The 18,456-nt window shown below is 37.9% G+C and overlaps 2 pseudogenes; one reads left to right on the forward strand and one right to left on the reverse strand.

Annotated features, from left to right (window-relative positions):
- LOC136277192 (angiopoietin-related protein 7-like) overlaps positions 1-8,053 on the forward strand; it is a 47,349-nt pseudogene extending 39,296 nt beyond the window's left edge.
- Positions 8,054-10,878: 2,825 nt separating this feature from the next.
- LOC136277193 (uncharacterized) lies at positions 10,879-12,526 on the reverse strand (annotated as a pseudogene).
- Between the last annotated feature and the right edge of the window lie 5,930 nt (positions 12,527-18,456).

The following is an 18,456-nucleotide window of genomic DNA, read 5'->3' on the forward strand; positions in this document are numbered from 1 at the left end:
TCGTGAGAATTAAACATTAGCGGGGGTAACTGACGTTTTGTTTGAACAGACACCACTCTTCAAGGAAATGAAAGACGAGATTCTTTTTAGGGATGACCTTTTCGCGAATGGATGTCAATCGTAACAATTGTGATAAAATATTGAAAAGAAGTTAATCTCTCATATACCGGAATCTGAAAAGTCTATCAAAACTATCCATTAAAATCATTAACAAATAAATTAATTCAATAACATGTCTTCCCCTATCTGCCATCGAGCAGATGCCATAAGATGCTGAAGATCTTCTGTTTGATACTAGAGAGTTTTCTTCCAGTGCTTTGTTTCAAAAGAACCCTCAATCCTCTCCATTTAATATTAGTTTTGAAAGATATCTTGTGACTAAATATGCTATCAGTGGCATTCTCATGTTATTGCGGAGCAAAGCATGCAATGGAGAGGGCTAAGCAATCACATCATAAATCGATAAATCCATGTACAACATGTACCGATAAACTGTTTTATGTCAAAGTATTTGATCAGTTTACTTTTTCATCCGGGGATATCTTTCACTCCAGTCATGTGGCTTACGAACACAACTTATTTCAAATAGTCGTGTTATCTACATTTACAATGGCTCCCTAAGGCGGAACGAGAATGAAAAGAAGATCAAGGATCAACACACAATCGCATCTCTATCCGAGTAACTTCGTGATACCGTATTTCAGAGATACAATAACTCTCATGTATTCACATGGTATCCGTTATTAAATAGTAACATTTTAGCTACCTGGTCTTCAGAGCTAAGAAATAACAAAAAAAAAGATTTTTCTTGTTGTTTAAACTGTCGAGTTTTGTAGTAGTTGCAGAGTGCATCATTGGCTCCCAAGTGCAAATTCATGAGAATTGTGTATGGTGAAGAGTAATAGGTTATTAATGGCATTAAAGATTAAATGGTGAAAATGTCAGTCAATCCTCAGAGCTATGACACAGAACATAACTACAGTATTTTCCTGTTTCAGTTCATGATGAATGTCAGAGTTAGTTTTGTGAAGTTTACTACGAATGTTTACCACAACTTCTCATTATTACGATTGCTTCATTTGCCCTCATTTTGACTGAAACCGTTATCACTCTCAGTGCTATAGTATTGATCCTTTAAAGTACTGCGTATACTAAAGATATTTCTGGTGTGATATTTGAGAAACAGCATGTCGCTAATAATATGTATTGTTCTCTGGTCTAGAGATGAGAACGTAAATAGAATAATTAGAACAACATGCGTAATATTATTTGGGTCACCGACGAAGAATGAAGGCTTGCAGTTCGCAGCAATATCGTACGAGAAATGGTATCTAAATTTCAGTCACATTGCAGTAATCATTACACACCACGCCGTGGCCACATACCCGGAGCCAAGTACGGTCTTGAATGGATTAATTGGCCGGCAGCCGGAAATGTTTGGCCAAATTTCATAATTGTTCTTTTGAACTTCTTGAAAGTATCAAAGTTTAGTGATTTTGAGGGATTCCAGAAACAATGTTTATTTCTAGAGTTTACGAAATATGCGACCTTGGATGTCCTATATCGTCTGAGATATAGCACGCGCATAAAGGTCACAAACATGATATTCAATGGCTCCGCTTAAGTTATGTATCAAGAAGTTCAAGTTATTCACAAGTTAAACTATTATTGCCTAGGTTCAAGATGTTTCTAACTCAATAACAGTTTTTGGGCTAGAGAACTCAAGTGGCTTATCACCCCTAAGCGCAACGACTCCTCCTGTCTCGTCCATTTGGCATCTGTCACAAAACATTTTTGTCTGGTTCAAAAATTTCTTACTCCCCTGGAAACTAATTTGTATCGAAAGAAAAATGGTCAAATAGTTTCAGTACACTTTTTCACGCGTTTGACTACAATACAAACGATATTTTGAATATTTCTATTTTAGATTGAAGCAAACATATTTTTGTGTGCAATACTGTGAAACACCACGATTGGTCAGCTGATACGTTGACCATCGTTTCATATCAGCAATGGACTTGAGTAAAATACCAGAAAATGTTGTTTTGACCATTGAAAGTTTAAAGCTCACGTGGAGTGAAGCATAAGACTTTTTGCGGTTTTTCTTTCTTTTTTTTTTTCTTTTTTTTCTTTAACAACGGAAGAGAGAAACAGCCCTAAATCAACACAACGTAATTGACTTTAGAGCGGTTTAATTGATTCTTTCCACTCTCCAAAGTCTATAGACTGCATTTGACAAAACATCAGCTATTAATGAACGTGTTGAAATCACCGGACATAATAGACACCGAGATTTGGGCGTCGGGCAAAACCGATTATTATCATGAAATTCAAGAAACGTTATGAATTCAAAAGCCAACTTTTGATGCAAAATTAATTCGGAAAATGCGTCTAGAAAGATATCCACAATCAAATTTTGGCCACTGAAACGCATTGGAAATTACTCATAGGCAACTTTTATATCTTATCTTTTTAGGCTCTACGAGTATTTGGGGGGTTTGATTATTTCTGGGAGTCAAAGAAATGTTTGTGGGTAGATTAGAATAAGAGAAGACTGGAGTGTTATCTCTCTAGGCGCAAACATCTTAGGCTACTCAAGTTTGTGGTGTAATTATTAAATAAAGATTGTGGATGAGTCAGGAGTATGATGAAACGATGAAAATAAATGCAAATCTGTTAGACTGATAAACCTAGCAGAGTACTAGCCTTGAGTTCATGTTGCTACCAAAAGTATGGTGATGCCCACGGCCTCGAAATCGATCGTTGCATCGTTTTGCAACGGGAACGACAAAGTGTGATTTCTTGTTTGGGAATAGTTTGGTGCAGTTAGATCTGAGGATTGTCTTCTGATATTTCATTGAAACAAACGGGCGTCAACTACTTAGAATCATAAGTCTTTGGTTAAACATGAAGTCTGAACAGAACGAGGAAATAATAGTATAATGCTTTAATTCAAAGACACACATCAGCAGTCCACTTTAGTTTTACTGCTAAATTATTGAATACAAGAATAGGTAAACTCTGACCACTGTAGGAAGTACTATAGTTCAAGTTGTCTCCTACTCTGGGGACACAATTTCTGAAACAAGACTTTACCAAGCCATATCTAAAGAGAACCGACTGAAATGCAGTTGTTTCTTGAATTTTTGTATAACTCCTCAGAAAATCTGTGTTTTTAAGTTTTCAGCAAGCAGTTAAATTTACAATGAAAATAAGAAATAATTTGTGATGAAGTAAATTTATCTGATCTGTGGATTGAAATCAAATAAAGCCATGATCCTCGCGAGTGATCTGCAATTTTGATGGTAATTGTAAACAACAATCCTGAAAAAAGACACGAAGCCACACGAAACCACACGTTGGGATCGAGGCCAAGTTTAGGGGGTTCTTTCTTTCCCGTGGTGGAATATGTCACAACTGGTAATGGTATAAAACTCATTATTTTAGCTCCCAACGCGTAGTTTCGTGGCTGCGTTGGTAGTGACGCTTACCTAGTATCTTAGAGGTACGTGTTTGCTAAGAATTTCCGTTCATCTACGAGGATCATGGTTTCATTTGAAATGCAAAGGTGAAACTGAGCAGACTCAGTTGCCAAAACTAACTCTAAATCTTCACTACCGCTATACCCAACTATTCATTTCTAATCCTTTTCAATGCCAAAATGGCTTTCTGTTTATATTTCTTGAACTAATCTAAAGCGGCAAGTGTCCATTTTAAAAAAGCTCTTCGTCGTCTTGGTTTTATTTAATCAGTCTGATCAAGACGCCATATGATCTCTTGGTCAGATTTGATTAGATATTTTTCTTTTAGAAAAGAATACTTTGGGAAAAAGCCAACACGAGATATTGAGGACTTGAACCCTTAGAGCTGTCAGCTTTCACTTTCAACCATTTCACTTCCAAGATCTCATAAGTGTTTTCCCTGGCATATAATTCTTCTGACGTTACTTCAAAGAATTTTGTAATAGATCAACAGATGATCCTCCGACAGATATTTTTCTCTCTAGCCCTGTTTTTATCACTTTTGCTTGATACTGTATTAATTTGGTAAGGTGAAATTCAGTACTGGTCACTCATGGGAGTGAAATTTTAATACATCAAGCTGAAGGATTCCTCAATTCTTTGTTTTAATTGTTGTTTTTTCTTTTGTTGTTGTTGTTGTTGTTTGTTTTATTTTTTCTGAGAATGAGCTTCGTTGACTTAATATCCTTACGGATGATGAACAAAATACGAAATAAAGTAAACCCGACATTGCTAATTTCTTGTTTTTTCTTTGCTTATCTTTCAGGAAAACTACAATACAAATTTTCGACCATGTTCAGAGAAAGTTAGCTATTTTTCAGGGTATCATCGCTACAACCGACCGGATAAGTGCACACAACACAACTAGAAATGAGTTTTAGAACTGAGCGAGTTCAAAATGCGCACAAATTAATTTATACATCAAACTGGAGAGAGTCTGTAGAAATGACAGAGTTGTGTTTCCATCGGACCTTTTAAGTCCGTACATCAAATTAAGGGATGTTTACTATAGATCGAGTAAGCCCGCACAATTTGACAGAAACTGCTGAGAGATCTTGATGTGTACAGAAGAATGTAAGTTGTTTTCAAAGAATGAAGCGGCTTGACAAACAGCTCTCAAACAGGGATTTTTCGTGAGACAACAGACAAAACAACTGTGATTCGTATCAGTTGATAAAACGATTTCTTAAACAACAGTGCGTCATAAACTTATGAACTGATGATCCTCTTTGATATCCTATGCAAGTTCCATTCGACCGAAGATTCCGGTTTGGAATCTGTAAAACATTTCGTGTGTCGAATGGAAAAGTATTTTGCAACAGGCCGAAAACAGGCCGAAAACATCTCTTTCCTGTGATTATGTTGCACGTACTTTCTATGACAAACGAAGCTAGCTATACTTTCAACTTAGATGCTTGTGTTGGAATTGCCTTCTGAAAATTGTCTTGATACTAGCTATATCACGTCCTCCACAGCACCTCTGCTCATGCGGAAAAAAAAACATTGTCATAAACATATTAAGGAAAGAAAATGCAAAGGAGCCTCATACGGCGCGACACTTCAACTTCAGCGTAACGTATAAAAGAAGCGTTGAGCTCCAAATTAAAATTAAACTAATTTGCCATCGCAGTTTTCGGTTCGCAGACGACGTAAATTGTGGTGATTTCACGTTGTTGTTTTGCATTGGACGGCTAAGAAATGTACAAAGTTTTAAAAACGCACGGCCAATTAGATCTTTTGTTTTTCCATGTCCTCGTCTCCCTCGCCGTCGTGGTTTGCTTAAGGCCCCTAATAGCAAGAGCTACTCTTGATACCCGATGAATCGACGGAATGGCATTTGGTTATGGTTCTGTTTACCGACTTCCTTCGCCTTGAAAGAAGAAAGATCAAAATAGCTTTGCAATCTCATCAAAATCTGCATTTAATAACATTTAACTGATATGGTGAGGCGTGAGTGGCCCAGTGGTCAGAGCGCTGGACTCTGGGTTGGACGGCCCGGGTTCAAGTCCTGGATGTGGCCTTAAGCAAGTCGCTTCACTCACCTTGCTTCGTCTTCTCGGATAAGACGTGAAGCCGGAGGTCCCGTCTCCTGCAGGGTTTGGGTAGGAGACGTTAATTTCCCACGCACGAGATTACTGTGTGATGGATGTCCTCCCCTGGGTTTGGGTGGATCTCTAATACACGTACACGTTTAAACGAGAACTTCGGTACTCCTAGGTGTCACGTGTTTAAATATATATATAAGGATCCAGTTTGTGGTGGTGTTCTAAAATCCGTAACCGAAAGCAACTTCAGCTTCTTGAGTTCTCTCCAACCTTTCCCACGGCGTGTGCTTCATATCTCGATGAATGAGTAGCCAACGTAAGAACTAATTGTGTTATACATTGTCATCGCAGTTGTCCCGATGTTCCTTTCTCAAAATTTAAAACTTCAGAGAAAGACAGCGCACAATGCATCTCAAATAAATCGTCTTCAAGATATATTCAACTAGGGGCAGTGCAACAACCTATTCTCAACCTGAAAAGATGATAATTTCGGGTGAAATGTACTCAGAAATGAAAATTTTAGATAAAAATCACGAGAGCGATCGGATTTCAAAGTAGACGTACACAGATGTCGGGTTCACCAAATAACGACGTGCTAACCGAAGACTACAACTACAGAGAAGGGCAAAAATGATAAAGAAATATTTCGAATATTAGAAGCGAAAGAAGTCTGAGTTCCTTGCATATGGGGAACTTCGCAATAGAATCAACACGCTTGAATCGATGGCTGCTAGACTTTACTGCCCTACAATTACATTCGTGTTGTATTGAAAATTCTGAGAGTTGTAAGATTTGAATCAAAATCTTTTGTTGCCCAATACTTCAAAGACATAACAACAATCGAAAAATAATATTACCTGGCCAAAGAATGGTCTGAAAGTGCTAAGCCCCACTTAAGTCAGCAAATTCAGTTTCAACTTTACAGCCTTAATTCGTAACGCGTTGGTGACAACCTTTGTAGTATTTACTCGAGGGTTATTTTCGTCGCTTTCCATCGCTTTCCAGATCGAGTATCTTTCCGTTAATTTTCTTTCTTTTAGAGCTCTTAAAGGTCCATCTAAGTCGGGATGGAACGGAAAAAAGATATCTTAAAATGTTCAAAACCACCGAAGCATTTCTTTGCTGACGTCATACTTGCGCACAATAAGATTACGACGCACGCGCGCGCAATCGAATTCATTAGCAGTGTCGTGATATTCCTTGTTATGAGAAATTGTTTAATCTATAATTGGCAAAATTGCAGGGTTTTTCTCTGCGAACTATTTTTATTATAAATATAGTCATCATTATAAAAATATTTTTTATTTCTCTTGTAGTTTTGTTTCTGGTTTTTTGTTTGTTTGTTTGTTTGTTGGTTGTTTGTTTTCCTTTTGCAGCCTATTAATTATTTCATTACTTACTTGGCGTCATAACATAGAATAGCTGGAATGACTTAATACCGCAATAATGACCTCTTTACGTAAGTGTTTGCTCTGCTGTTTCTGGCACTTTCTGCGATTTTTCAAATCACACCATCAACGCGTGTAGCCCCAAGAGATTGCAAAAAAAGACACTGCAGTCTGGTTGAAAGAAGTGATGAAGGAACTGACGCAAGTTCGATTTAAAGCTAATATTATCACAGAAAACGGAACAGTTAAAGGTACGGTGACTTTCTCGATGAGCTGCCAAATTTCACATCGATACTTTTTCCGAGCTTGGAGAACATTCAGGAAGATTTGCCGAAGTCTTGGAAAGTGATGTTGAAAAAACTCATTGAAAACGAAATAAAAAAAAAAAAATGTTGTCTTTTATGTAGGTATTTCATTAGTATCTCTAAAATAAACAGATTCATTACATGGCCGCTTGGGGATACAAATTTCATTTTCTCGTGCTGAAAGTATCTCTCACTCGAAGATGAAATTCGTATCCCCGCCGCAGCCATGTAATATCTATTTTTGCCGTGATAGACGTTAACAGATGCTTCGTTAGGTGGGATAGGGAAATCCATATATTCAACCCTTGTTTTCGAGCATGCCACAAGATTGAACAACTTTATTTCACTAAGAGAAATTCCGGATCTCATTGAAACAGCATGTCGCTATGTTTAAACTGAGTTTTGTTCTGTCTCTTTGCTTGTTTGGCTGTTTTTTTTTGCGACAAACATCAGGCTTGAGGCTCCAAAGAAGTTATCTTGAATATTAAAATTATGAAAATTTATTTTTTCTTGGAACAGATGCGACTGTTCTCTTTGATTACCTTATTCTCAGAGAGATCTCATTTTGGGTACTTGGGATAGAGATCCTGATAATTGTGCTCGAAAAAGAGGCGGAGGCTGGTGGTATGGCATTGGTAAAGATTGAGCTGTTCGTTTCAAATCTCAACGGTGTTTTCCCCGTTTGTGGAAATGAAACCTTCGCCGATATTCACTAGGGAGAATTAGTTCTTACCAGTGCCAAAGGAAGCGCTCCCACGACTGAGATGAAAATTCGACCACTAGACTTTGCTTAGAACTTTCCGTAAGATAAGTAACACCACATATTTAAGTGAATAGTGATTTTCGCGTGTTCTTATCAGTTCAGGGCTTGGAGGTGATAAGCAATGTAAAATTCACCCAGTAGAGTCGAATCTTCCCATATTCCCTGCTTTTACTACGTTTGTGATTGGCTGATTGTGATCAAGTGGCCTTGCTAGAATTTGCCGAGAATCCGCTGGTAAAACATCATTGACAACTGTTTCCCTCGCGACCAGACATCAAACGCAAATAATTTTACTTGCATCTATAGTGATGTTACCTCTATTTTACGTTCCTTTCATTGTTTCAGTGTATATTTTGTGAACCATGATTTAAAAATGCTGCAATTCAAAATTATTCCGCTTGCTGTCGTAAGAAACCAAAATATTTCTAAATCCAGTTTTCTACTATCTTACTCAGTGATTTATGCGCGTGGTATGAATTCTTTGGAGGTGAAATCCGCACCGGCCTAATTTATTCTGTTTTTAAAATAAAGGGAAGTAAAGAAAATTACAAGGTTATGGTAACGAGAACGTCAAAATAAAGGATATCTGGTACAAAACAATAGTTCAGCCCATGCGTTAAAAGTTTGTATATTTGTTGTTTTTCCGTCATCTGCAAAACAACAACGCGAAATCACCAGACTTTGCGCGTTCTGACAGAAAAATTACGAATGCAAATGAGTACCTGAGTCAACTTTTTCTCCAAGGTACCCTGGGCAGGCTAACTTTTCACTTACTTCTTTGAAAAATTTAGCCGACCGTTTGCAGGCGGTTGTGAACTTGTCTCGGGTAGGCAAACAAATTGAGGGGGGCGAGTTGTCTCATTTCGGCAGGTAGGGTAGCCCCCGGGCAGGTGGGGACTTTTTCTCATGTTAACACTTTGTCTGGCTGATTCGAGGCGAGACAACTGAATAGAAAGTGCGTGCGCATGTCCTGATCAGGATGTTTACAGCAATTTTTTTCCTATCGTCCGCTATTTTTTCGAATATGTAACCTGGCCGAATGAAGGTTAACAGGTGTCAAATTCCATATAAACGTTTCGCAAAGTTGTCTCGCAAGGGGGAGGGTTATCTCGGGTACCTTAGACCATATAAATTGGGGGGCCTGAGTTACGCAAAAGCAGAGTTGAAGGCGCAGTAAGAGACGGTTTAAACATACAGCCATTCACGAAATTCTAACTTACAAGAGACATTCATTTTTTTAATCGAAGTGTTCCTCGGCGTTCCTGGTCCTGACTGCTTAAGGTCCCTATTAAGAATTATTCTTTACTACAAGAAAACACTTGTGTACTTTTCAATCTCTTTGCATAATTATGTCGATGTCTTTGTCGCTGATTGTGTTTTTAAGTTTGAATCTTGTCCGCAGGAATGAAGGCTTTTGTCGAACTCTTGATTTTGAAATCGACAAAAGGCCTCCATTCCTGCGGACAAGACTTCAAACTTTTACAAACTTGTTAAGACGCAGCACGACAAACTCCTGATGGATAGCATCACAACCACCTACAAGAAAACTAGCATCCGACGCCGCCAACATTATTGACTCACAAGCAAAATCTATTGCCCAAGAGCTCAACATCGACAACCGCACAGAACAAATCGCAAAACAACAAGCTTTTTATTACCGCACCCAAAAGACCTAAAGATAAACCTCAAGCCAACCAACCCTACATGCCGCCTCATAAATCCCGCAAAAAGTGAACTTGGAAACAGTCATTAAACAAATTCTCGACAATATCAAACTTCGAAAATTAAAAAAATTAACAAGCTCAACCCAGCGGAAAAACACATCAGATGATAATTAATTGGTTCACCAACATACCCGACATGCAAAAGCATTCATTCGCCGCGTTCGACATCGACAGTTTTACCCATCCATCACAAAATCTCTTCTCTCTAATTTCTATTTGCCAGGAATTGTTATACCACAATCAGCGACAAAGGGGACATCGACATAATTATGTATACTGCCCCGGAAATCACTTTTATTTGACAACGCGACCGCCTGGACCAAGAACAACCTCAGCAGCCTTTTCGACGTATCTAATGGGCAGCGTTCGACGGAGCGGAAGTTTGTGAGCTTATGTCGGAACTTTTCCTCCTTAAACAACCTCAGCGAAGAAATACGGCCAAAAAACAGCGTAGGACCCTACAGAGACGACGGGCTGGTACTTCTAAGAAACGCAAGCAGGACCACAGAAACGTAACAAGAGGGGGGGGGGGGTAAGGACATCACACGAGAATATTAAGAAACAAGGACTGCACATTTCTATAAGCACAAACCAAAAAATCCTGCAAACTTCTTCGACTTCAACCCTAAACCTCACGGACGGAACCCACTATCCATACAGAAAAGGGCCTAACACACAACTCTCTACATCGACACCGAATTCCCAACCATCTGCCTAAAATAATAAAACGCCTACCAGCAGCCATCCGGTCGCACGAAATCTCCGGACATTTCCTAAAGCCCAAAGAACTCTTTGACAAAGCCAAACCACACTATAAAAGTGCACTCAAACAAAGTGGACACGACGAAGAATTAATCTACAATAATCTACGCAAGAAAACCTGTAATTCACATTATACAGAACAGCCGCCAAGAACAGACAAAGAAACATAATTTGGTTTAATCCGCCCTACAGACATGAACGTACAACAACATCGGCCAGAGGAGTTTCTGAACCTCGTCATGTAAACATTTTCCGAAAAAATCCAAAGTACCACAATATTTTCAACAAAAACAACATTAAAGTTAGTTTAATTCAGCGTCACCTAGTTTAAAATCTGCACTTGAATGGTGTTTGCATTAAATGAAATTACTTACTCATGAATTAGGTCTTCACCTTCCAGGGTGTCAAGCTTCTCAAGAAGCATGTTGAAGTATGCTGCCCTGTTAGCTTCTTTCTGAGTCCCTGGAAATGGCAATAATAACCTCATAATATTACAATAAGTGTCTTTGTTTTTTTTCAAAAGGCATAACATATCTAATTAGACAGCAGGCTTAAAGGTTATTGGCTACAAGTTGACAAAAAATAATTGTGGCGGTTTTTTTCCAATGAATGGTCTCTACACTAAATAAATAAAAGCAGAATTGTTGGTCCTAAGGACCCCCATTAGATAAATACACATAGTATATGTCTATATTGTCACAGGCAAATTCACATGCACATATGAATGTCAGCATACTTTCAGACCAGCGGAAAATAAAATGGTTGTAATTAAATACCTGGGCCTACTTCCAAAGACTTTTCAATTGATGGATGACCATGCTTACTGCCTGATATTTCATAGCACTGCCCAACTGATGACGAGAGCCAGCGTCCAAGGAATATTGGTGAAATTGCCAAGGGATGTGGCCAGCCGTTTGAGTCTTTCATGCTTTGCCTCAAATCTCATTGTCCAGGACCGTACCATTGGACCAAGCCTTAAATATCAAAATGCTACATATTTACATTTTTTTCCTTTTTCAATGATCAACCTTACATGTACTATAGATAACTACTGGAAAACACAAACAATAACACAAAGATTTATGTCACAAAATTATCACCCATCAAAAGAAAAGTTAAAATATTTTTAATTTCCAACTTACCTTACCATTGTCCTGGGGTAATGAAGAATATAGTGCATCTTTGGAATCACAGAGGAATTTGGGTACAACTGGGTAAAGCTAGTATGGTGATCTGTGATTAAATCCCTTAAGTAAGCTGCTTTATCAAGTGTGACTGCATCAGCAAAAACAATGTCCACTATTTCCAAAAGATTTAAGAGAGACCCCACTTCTCATCATCACGAGGGATATGGCTGCCCATCATCAATGGAAGGAAACGGCCAAGGCACCACATCTGTGAAGCTAAAATCACATTATGATCAGCAGAGCTACCAAAACACAGTTTTATCAATTTCATGAGTGAAATAAATAAAATATATATATGTATCAGTGCCATTGATCATTTACCAAAATATTCCACTACTTTTAAAAAATATACCAGAATGGTAGGATCATGATGTTAAACACATGGCAAATGTTTGGAAAATTTTGAATTACTGTAACTTGCAGTTCAAATATTACCATAACAATAACAATGGACAAAAAGACAGCCTTTTGTTTACAAAATTATACTAACAGTGTACACTAGGGTGACAATGCAATGATGACGAATGTATCTTGTGTCAGAGTTACAAGCAATGATTTCAAAGCTAAGACTGTATCTCTGGATAAAGCATGTTGTACGAATGAAGCTACTAATAATGCAGTTTTACCTTTTTGTTTGAGAGAATTAGTGTTGGAATTTAGGGTGGCACTTGATATAACACATGGTTTGTTGGAAACATCTGGATAATCATAATCAAAATTTTTAATCCAACAATTTAAATTTTCCAAAGTGAAAAACTGCTGCTCATATATAGCATATTTGAGGAGTTCTTTGACTTCATATTGAAGAAGCCCCTCAAGGACATCATGCATTGCATCACCCGGAAGACCTTCTATGACATGGAAGTATCGTGACTGGTTCAGGGCTGATCTCAGATTTATTCCAAAACTGTGAAGAAATGTCAATGACTGAATTTTCAATGGCTGCTGTGCACTGCTGATCATACATTGCTTTGGTGCGTAATTGGAAATCGTCTTCCACAAACTGTGGGGAATAATGAGAAAGTTATTGGATTTCAACACCACTCTTCAATTACAAACTCTAAGACACGATTTACAACACAGTTTTTTCATGGTAAGTCACAGGATCAGGTGGTTTAATCATTAATAGAGGGGAGTATCTTTGTTCTACATAGAATGGTTCTCACATGGCTGCTGGGAAAGTTAAGCCAAAAGTTATCACAATGAGCAAAAGCCTAGAAAAAAACTTATGAGTAGGCAGCAGAGTGCAAAGTGAATGGGAAGAGATTTAGACAGCTGCATGTAGATTGACAAAACTTATTATATTGTCAGTGGAAAAATAGTTCATCTTTTATTTCATTATATTACCTTTGAAGCCACATCATTTGCATCTCCCATGCAAACTCTGCACTTCAGTGCAGAACAGCTTCCAATTTTAAAGCCTCCAATCTCCTGGGATGCCAAATTATCACCGGAAACGAAGCTGATGGTTCCTCTCAAAGACTTTCTTTCCCCATTTATGGTAAACTGGTATCCTCCATCCTTAGGAAATAAATATAGATCAAATAAAAAAAAGATGTTGATAGTCAAGCCCTGAACTGTCCAATATATACAATACAAATAAGACTAGTACAACATTTTTAAAGTCTGTTGCATTTCTATACTTTCAGTTACTCTACAACAGATATTGAATGTACTGCACACTGTGGTCATTATTTAACTCTCACCTGCTCTAACTGATTGAGCTCTGTCATGAATGTTTGAAGAATTTCATTGCATCCATACTTCTTGATCACAGTTCTCTTTGCAATTTCCAGAAGCTGCATTGCCTTTAGCTGGGATCGGTGCTTAGGGTCAATATTCCCAAGAGTATAGTAAAAAAAACGCCTAAAATAGTATGCAACATTTAGCATGCTTACAAAGGTTAATTGATTATGACTTCAAATAAGTATCTGAACTGGTTGAATCTTAATTGTGAAACAACTACACCTAAATGCCTTTCCTTACTCTCTGAGGTACATGCATGACTGTCTCATGACTTGTGACAGTATAGTGAAATAAAAATATCTCATTACCAACTTTATGTTTTGAGGTTTTTGCTGCCCAGTGGATTCACAACTCAACATCATCATAATACAATATAATCTGTAAAGCATGTGGGTCCCTAGAGAAAAGAGGGTGCTGGCGGTAAACCTGACCATCACAATAATCAGCAATCATCTCATCATGTCGTTGATGTGAGTTTCCACCTGTTCAGAAACAATTCGTAAGAATTTACAAATAAATCACCACATGTAACATTCCACCTTTATCAAAATTTAAGAATACCACTGGGCAAAGTAATGGAAAATTACCAGCTAGGCAAATTCCCACAAGTTAAAGAAACTGGTCCACATAAAACTTAGCTCCCCTATGATAAAACAAGTATGGCAAAGTGTAGATTGACTCACCATAATTTCTGTTTACCTGTTTCAAAATTGAGGGGTGTTCAACCACTGCTCTACACTTTCAAGAAGAGGGATCTCAATGACTTCATCATTTAGTTGAACCCTTCTTCTTTTTGGACCTTTCTGTCGATGACCATGGAAGTTTCCAAGCACACGTTCACAGGTTCCTGTTCAGGGGACATTACATAATGCATGTTGATTTATTACATTCCAACGAAATATCATACTGGTACAGAAACATCTAAGTTAGCCTAGCTAGCTGGTTTCAAGCATAGCCCTAGCTGGTATAAAACAAGAGAAAAGACTGCACATTTCTGTCTCTGGTAGTACAACTATAAATTGTTTAGGCATGTTTGAACATTGTAAGCAGAATTTGGTGTCTTTAACAGCTGTATGTTAAGGTGCTTTTCTTTTCATTAAAATAGTGATTTACTCCCTTACTATTAACAAGGAAATCCTAAATTGTACAATATACTTTATTTCTTATACTTACAACAAGACCAAAGATTTCTTTAAATGCTCGTTTTTGTCTATTTCTGTTTCAAGGTTTTGAAATGGGCTTGCCTTCTCAGAATGTTCCTAAAATAAAGTTTGCCATGTTATGTTTTGTATCACATGATTTTCCTCTTCCTCCATATTTAAAAGCTTATCGGCAATATTTATACATACTGACTTAACAGCAGTAGAGACAAGAGAACTGGTACTCTGTACAATGTCATCCAAAGCTTTTTGTGAGAGATTGTGTGTTTCCTTGATTCGCAAAAGATATGCTGCAATCGTGTTTCTTAACTGTTCATTTTGGACATCGTCTTTGTCTTCTTCAAAAAGTGCTTCATCAATAAGCAAATCACCAGCTTGCTCTTCAGGCTCAATATCTTGCACTAAATCCTGAGGTTGTTTAACGTCACGTGCAACTCGTAGAAATCCTCTGTGCACTCTGTGTACGTGACGTCTGTACCCATAAAATTTCTTGTAAGTTCTTCCACATCCATTAATGCCACATGTAACAAAGAAATTAGGATCTTCTCTATGTACCCGCCTGAAATGGCTGATAACTAGTCCAAAATTGTCAAGGACAGCATTGCACATGTTACACGGAATACCCATCACAACTTAAACGCCACAAGGACGTAGGATTCGGGAATGTTGAGGGGTAAACTGGTAGATCTTTAACTCGAAACTAAACCGCAGCTAACGATTGGTTTACTCAACTTAAAACTGTGAACTTTTTAATGATTAAAACTTTGTTATAAAAGCGATTTCCCTCCAAAATTCGTCCTTCTTTTGCTGGTGCGTCTCTGCAGCTCCTTCTTCGTATCTCATTAGTCGAACGAACCTAGCTAGACCTCGTGCGTCGGACTCAATAATGAACTACAGTGGTGAGGAGGTTGTTTCTTGGCTCCAGTCGCATGGATTTTCTCCAGAGACTTTAGAGAGGATAGGTAAGCGAAAGAAATTTGCTTAACAACACATTTATTGCAATTTATGTACACAAACTTGACTCCTTCACTGATCTTTGTTCGTAACTTATCTTGCAGAAAAGGAAGGTTTGGACGATGAAGATCTCTTCGGCATTGTCCAGTATGTAGAAGAACTGAGGCACTACTTTCCCTTAGTAAAAGAGCGACTAAAATTCAAGAAATTGATCTTGATGAACGCTGAACCTAGAGATGGTGCGAGTTCTTCGTCGGTAAGATAATTAATTTTCCCGCCAAAGAATTGACGCATGCGTGATTCCCCTGACTCTCAGCGGTTTCACAACTAAAGTCATGTGTTCTCATTTTGGCGCCGAGAGATAGAGACGGTTACAATTCAAAACGGATACTGCATTTGCACAAGATGAACTTGACTTCTTTCAAGACTCTCGATTTTAGGATTCCTCACTCCGAATTCTTAAACTTGTCCTTAAAAAATTAAGTGTTATTTTTATGTCCATATCTTAGTTTGTCTCCACTTAAGCTGAATTTTTTGCTCTTTCTCTTTCAGTGTGCAGAATCAAGTTCTACGAGCAATTCGTTTTACACGTCGACTGACGATTCACAAAACACCAGCGATGATGAAAATTTAGAACTAACATCGACACCCAATGAAAAGGGAAAATCGCCCAAGGATTTTTGTATCATGGACGAGGCGATAGAACTGGGCATTGCTAAAGTAAGTTCTTATGGGGTAAGATGGTGAAGATAGCTGGATAGTGAAGAGTACATTATCAATTCCTTTCTTGCTATTTTACCCCAAAGGAAAAAACACAAGGTGCCAGTTGGTCCGTTAAAGAAGAGAAATGTCGGGGAAAACAGCCGTCAAAAACGGTGAGATCTGCTAATTTTTATTGAAATATACTAGATATGTATTTACGTCCACTATGCATAAAACAAAGTAAACCTAATGTGTGAATTTGGTAAATTAAAAATTACTTAATTAATAACATGTTATCAGACAGTCTAATTTATTCAAAAATATTTCTACCTATAGCTTCCTCCTGGATGGCTATCAAAGTTCCAGCTTCCATCGAGAGTAAGAAACTTTTCCGTTTTTTTAATTTAGTTTTTTTGAGCAATCCTTGTTAATTCATGAAAACTGAAGTGCCTAGGAGTATGATTTCCTTTCTCGATAAGTACATAGTTTGGTGAAAGTACATTATTGATATCATCGAGGTATGATTATGTTTTTTCTCTTTTATGCACAGTTTGTTTACATTTATGGAAACTTTTTAGTCACAAAATTTACTGTTCTCCAATGACAAATAAATTTGTTCATTTGTTTACTTTTTTTACAGTTCTCTGCCTCAGTAGAATTAGGTATCCAGGAGGGATACCTCAGTGCAAACCAGAAAAGTGAATTGGTCCGGGATGTTTGCACAAGCATCAACCACTTCACCAGCCACCCAAAGCTCTCTGAGAGGCAATGGATAGCTAAAAAAATTGTTGAAGAGTATCCATGTATGGCTGGCAAGAAACTAGTTGACTCAGACACTGAATGGGTTAGTAAAGTTTAAAAATCTATCAGTTTGCTTCTTCTGCTTATGTTAAAAAATAGAAATTTTTGTGCTGAATTTCTTGGCTTAAACTTAGAAGATGCAGAGTAATCACTCTGATCTTTTAAGTTCTTAAGTGTGATTGGCTGTTACCAATAATTATAACACATATCTACCATAGAATTAGATGTGTAGTGTTCAGGAGGCACAGAGTGGGAAAGGGGCAGAATACAGTGCCAACTGAAAAACTTGAGATGATGTGAACTCCACACATTGAAAGTAATATCATTAGTTGAGTAAAGTTTACTAACAAATGTGCAAAAAATTTGGCATTAATTTATGCAATGTCCTGACCCTTTTCCAGGGCTATTTGGAGGTCAAGATTTTCAACAGGATGAAAAAAATCCAAAAACCCAAACATCCAGCCAATCCTGCTGAAGCTGGTCCCTCTAATGCCAAAAGGCAAAAAAAGATTTCAGTATTTGGGCACAGCAGCCAGACTTACCTGCAGGTGAGACTCTGGCAACTTTAAAAGCCTTTGCTGAGGAAAATCGCAATGAAGTCAGGAGAAACCCCCGAAAGCGCAAAGCTCATAAGGATTTCATGGACAAAACGTTCCCCCTCCGCCGCCATGAAATCATAACTGCCCCTAAATTGGTGAAGGCTGTCTTGATGGAGTACCCATCTCTGAAATATTTCATCCATGTAAGTATTTGCTGTAAATTGCTTGTATCTGTCATAAATGTAAACCAGTTACAGGTTTGTTTGTTTGTTTGCTTTTTGGCCAACTTTTGGCTGATACTAGGGTACCTGTCAGAGATTGCAGTCCAATACTTTTAAATGATATGCTTCCCAATTGTACTAATTTTTTTCTTAAGGGGGGAAGAGGGATTTTGTGTGTATGAAAGGCAAGTTCCTTACCAATATATTTGTGTTCCTATTAAGGGCATGAACAGTCCTTAAGAACAGCATTTCTCTCTCTGGATTCTCAGTACACATGTGGTTATGAATACCTCTAGAGTAGATTCATCTGACAAGTAAGACGACTTACATGTTATGTTTTCTGCCTTACCTTTCAATGCAGTTAAAAGCTGAGCTGTGTAGAATATTCAATGATGATAACATCCCAACCAAATTGCGGGAAAAATACCTTATGTGGCAGCAGCATATCCTAAAATATGCTGCTGCTAGCAAAGATAAGGTGGTCAATGAGGTAATGGATGGAATGGAAGCTGCCCTTAGTGAAGAGGGATGCAACAGAGAAGGTAAAAATGAGGTTTTCAATCATTTACAAAGAAGTATTATACCTTAATTTGTGTAAAACATTCTGCTGCTGTCACAGACACCTGAAAATAAATGGA

The sequence above is a fragment of the Pocillopora verrucosa genome, chromosome 12, assembly GCF_036669915.1.
Source record: "Pocillopora verrucosa isolate sample1 chromosome 12, ASM3666991v2, whole genome shotgun sequence".
Classification (NCBI taxonomy): Eukaryota; Metazoa; Cnidaria; class Anthozoa; order Scleractinia; family Pocilloporidae; genus Pocillopora; species Pocillopora verrucosa.